This window comes from Geospiza fortis, unplaced genomic scaffold (genome assembly GCF_000277835.1).
Source record: "Geospiza fortis unplaced genomic scaffold, GeoFor_1.0 scaffold417, whole genome shotgun sequence".
Taxonomy (NCBI): Eukaryota; Metazoa; Chordata; class Aves; order Passeriformes; family Thraupidae; genus Geospiza; species Geospiza fortis.
The window spans coordinates 18,183-22,751 of NW_005054535.1; the positions used below are offsets into that span (position 1 = coordinate 18,183).

General features: G+C 44.3%; 1 protein-coding gene across 1 annotated transcript in view; it reads right to left on the minus strand.

Annotated features, from left to right (window-relative positions):
• Positions 1-209: 209 nt before the first annotated feature.
• Positions 210-4,569, minus strand: part of LOC102035306 (leucine-rich repeat transmembrane neuronal protein 4) — a 71,835-nt gene continuing 67,475 nt past the window's right edge. Inside the window, 1 exon segment of the mRNA XM_031063828.1 lies at positions 210-290. The gene's annotated coding sequence lies outside the window, so the exon portion shown is untranslated.

Sequence of the window (4,569 nt, forward strand, 5' to 3'; positions counted from 1 at the left end):
ATCTCAGCTCTTGGGCAGAGGGAGGTGTGTGGGGGGATTATTTTTTTTTTTTTCCCCTTTTAAAACATGGAAAATTGAGGAAACACATTTGTTTCTGCCATCCACGGACGAGCTGCTTCTTTAGCAGACAAATATTCCCCCCCAGCTAATCTGGAGGTGGTTACATAATGCAGAATATCAATTTTTGGGGTGGCATATGGGCAGAATAACAATTCCAAAGGCAGCTCTGGAGTGCCAGTGACCATCACTGCTCCATAAAGAACCTGCCTGGGGCCCGTTCATTCCACTCCCTGCCAAAAAAAAAAAAAAACCAAAAAATGATAAATTCTTCCCATTTTCCCCACATAAATACTTCCCTCAAGGCCACAACCCCCCACCTCCTGGCAGGGCTCCAATTTATGAATTTTCCAGCCCCACTGGGATGAACGAGAAAATTCCATTGTGGGCACCACAAAGTCCCTTTTCCTCTGCCCCATCCAGCAGTTTCCAGATAAAAATCGGGACGAACACCATGAAATTTGGCCCTAAAAAACTCTTCACTCCCATTTTAATATCGCCCAGAAGTTGCCTGCAAACACTCCCCGAAAATTCCTGATCCAAGGGAAACAAATCCTGGAAATTCCTGATCCAAGGGAAACAACCCCTGAAAATTCCCAATCCAAGGGAAACAAACCCTCAAAATTCCCAATCCAGGGGGAACAAATCCTGGAAATTCCTGATCCAAGGGAAACAAATCCTGAAAATTCCTAATCCAAGGGAAACAAACCCTCAAAATTCCCAGTCAAGGGGGAACAAGTGCTGAAAATTCCTCATCCAAGGTAAAGTCCTGAAAATTCCCAATCCAATGGAAACAAGCCCTCAAAATTCCCAATCCAAGGGAAATAATTCCTGGAAATTCCTGATCCAAGGGAAACAAATCCTGGAAACTCCCAATTCAAGGGAAACAAGTGCTGAAAATTCCCAATCCAAGGGAAACAAGTGCTGAAAATTCCCAATCCAGGGGGAACAAACCCTGGAAATTCCCAAGCCAAGGAAAACAAATCCTGAAAATTTCCAATCCAAGAGAAATAAGCCCTGAAAATTCCTGATCCAAGGTGCTTTTTGTGCTCCTGTTGGATCCCTTTTGGTTGAACAGGTTTGTGCTTTAATCCCATTAGATTTTGAGTCAGTTCTCCCAGGGATGTCGATGGAATTATAGAGAATTCCATTGGTTTTAGTGAGGTTAAAACCGATCCTGGAGAATGAGTAGATAGAAATAAAAATAAAAAATTAAAAAAAAATTAAAATAAAATTAAGAAAATATAAATATATAAATATATAAATATAAATAAAAATATTAAAACTTGCTGCTTGGGCTGCCCAAGAATGAGCACACAATTTCCATGTCTGGGCTTAGCAGTGGAACTCTGAGCTTCAGAAAAGCAAGAAACCACCCAAATTCATCATTTAATGTAAAAATTCCACTTTCTGCCATCCTTTCTTGTTCCTATCTCACGTGAAATTCTCTTACAGAGGTGTCTGACACCCAGATTATTTCCCAGAGACCTTCCACAGCGCGAGGGCCCCACAGTGTTTGAAAACAACGGGAGATCTGGAGAAACAATCCCAAACCAGATTGCCGAACCAAAACTGCTCTGGGGGAGATTACCCAGAGTTAGAGATCAGCGGTAAATGCAGGACTTTCTCCATGCTCCCTCCGAGCATCATTCCTGACATTTCCGGGAACTATTTTCAGCACTTGATCTGTGCTGGCGTCAGTTGTTGCCACCCAGAGTAATCTCCTTTCACAGGGAAATAAAAAGTGAGATTATGTAAAGGCAGCCGGGAATAGCAGGGACTATAAATACCCAGGGTGGAGGGGCTGGGAGCAGCCAGACGCCAGGGATCTTTGGGCAGCTGCAGCCTCTGGGGGCCGTCAGCAGGAGCTCACCTGGGGGTGGTCACCAAACGCTGGGGTGTTGAGGGTCCCCAGGATGAGGTGGGAGAGGAGAATTTGACTCCAAGTTCTCAGGAGGCTGATATTATATATCATATTATATTATCACATTATATCACATTATATCATATCATATTAGACCACATTATATATTATATTATATTATATTATATTATATTATATTATATTATATTATATTATATTATATTATATTATATTATATTATATTATATTATATTATATTATATTATATTATATTATATTATATTATATTATATTATATTATATTATATTATATTATATTATATTATATTATATTATATTATATTATATTATATTATATTATATTATATTATATTATATTATATTATATTATATTAATTACATTATATGAAAAGGATATACTAAAACTATCCTAAAGAAAGAGAAAGGAGACATCAGAAGGCTAAACAAGAATTCGAGTTCACTGGTCAAGCAGACAGACTAAGAAAGATTGCGAGCTGATCCAGGAGCCATTTGGGAGTGGACAAAACCAAGGAGAGTTTGCCCGGCAAACAGCCAGGGAATCACAGCAGTGCCATGGGGAGAAATCTCAATTTCAGCCCAGAAAAAGCCCCCAGCGAGCCAAACCCCACCAGCACAGAGATGAGGATCTGCTCTGCACCTCTGGAGCTGATTCACGGTGCTTTGGTGATGTTCTCAGAGAAAGAAATAAATTTATCTGACATTCACATGCGTCTGTTTCATCCATTTGTATCAGCAGGGCTTCCAAGCCTCTTATTAAGAAAGCACAGCTAATGACAGAAGGCAAATGCTAATTTTGTTTGGTGGCCCTTCCTCCACTCGAGTTCACTGATCAGGCAGACAGATTAAGAAAGATTGTGAGCTGATCCAGGAGCCATTTGTTCGACATCTCCCCGAATCAGTGCCTGACACAGCCGAGCATCTCCGTGCAGCAGAATTTTATTTGTCATGTTGGGCCAGGAGCAGCAGTTAATAATTCACTGCACAGCTCCGCGGAGCTCCCTCGCTCTCTTTCACACAACCTTGCAGTTTCACAGGCTCTTGTTAGGGAGCAGCTTAAAATAGTCTGTTATCAGAGCTGTGGTGGCTGTCAGAGCCCCAGCAGAGGCACTGCTGTGATCCTTCTGACAAGGGAACAAAACAAACAAGCCAGGAACTTTGGGAAGGACATGGATGTGTGGAATTCATCCCCACGGGGTGGCTACTCCAGAGCTCAGAGCCAGAGAGATGGAGAAAAAAGGGAAAATCACCAACGCTCAGCTGCTCTCCCAACCCTGTCCCTGGAACCATGGAATGCTTTGGGTTGGGACCTTCAATCCCACCCAATCCCACCCAATCCCCCTGCCATGGGAATGGACACTGCACCAGAGCTGGCTGCTCCAAGCCCCATCCAGCCTGGCCTTGGAGCCATTTCTGGTTCAGGTTTGGATTTTCTGCTTCCCCACCCAGAACCACCTGCTGGGGCTGCCTGAGGCTCAGGTTCAGGTGCCTGGAAATAACAGAGTGGAGAACACAGGTAAATATTCCAGTAAATATTCCAAGCAGCCAGGCTTGGTGATCTCTGCTCACCACAGAAACCTCAAAAGCAGCAAATAAACCTCTCAAGGGGAGCAGCTCAGAAATGATCCTTCCTCTGAGTCCAACACACTGGTCAGGACACTTCCCATCCTCAATCTCCAATCCCCTGCCATGGGAATGGACACTGCACCAGAGCTGGCTGCTCCAAGCCCCATCCAGCCTGGCCTTGGAGCCATTTCTGGTTCAGGTTTGGATTTTCTGCTTCCCCACCCAGAATCACCTGCTCAGGGTGCCTGAGGCTCAGGTTCAGGTGCCTGGAAATAACAGAGTGGAGAACACAGGTAAATATTCCAGTAAATATTCCAAGCAGCCAGGCTTGGTGATCTCTGCTCAACAGAAACCTCAAAAGCAGCAAATAAACCTCTCAAGGGGAGCAGCTCAGAAATGATGCCTCCTCTGAGTCCAACACACTGGTCAGGACATTTCCCATTCTCAATCTCCAATCCCCTGCCATGGGAGGGGACACTGCACCAGAGCTGGCTGTTCCAAGCCCCATCCAACCTGGCCTTGGAGCCATTTCTGGTTCAGGTTTGGATTTTCTGCTTCCCCACCCAGAATCACCTGCTGGGGCTGCCTGAGGCCAGAACAGTCATGCTCAGGTTCAGGCGCCTGGAAATAACAGAGTGGAGAACACAAGCCAGGAGCAACACAACGGAAACACTCCATGGACGCCTTATTTTTGGTGGAGTGTCCCTAATTTAAGTTTTAGCCCCTGGTTTTATCTCTTTTTGGAATAAAACAAGGAAGAACTGATTGGATGCGGTGGGTTAACCAGGGAAATATTGCAGGGAGAGAGGAGCCTAAAGTGGATTATCGGGAGGTTCCTTCTGGCTTTGAAAACAGACAAATGGAATCTGTGAGCCGGCTGATTATCCCACTGTCCTCAGCCTGAACTCGGGGCCACCAAAGGGACAAAACCACACCACCGGCTTGGGCAAGGGAAAAACAGGAATCAAACAAGGTGCAGAAGGTTCCTAATTATTTATTTTGGTCCCTGGAGATAAATTCTGTCCTCAGGGAATGCTACGCAT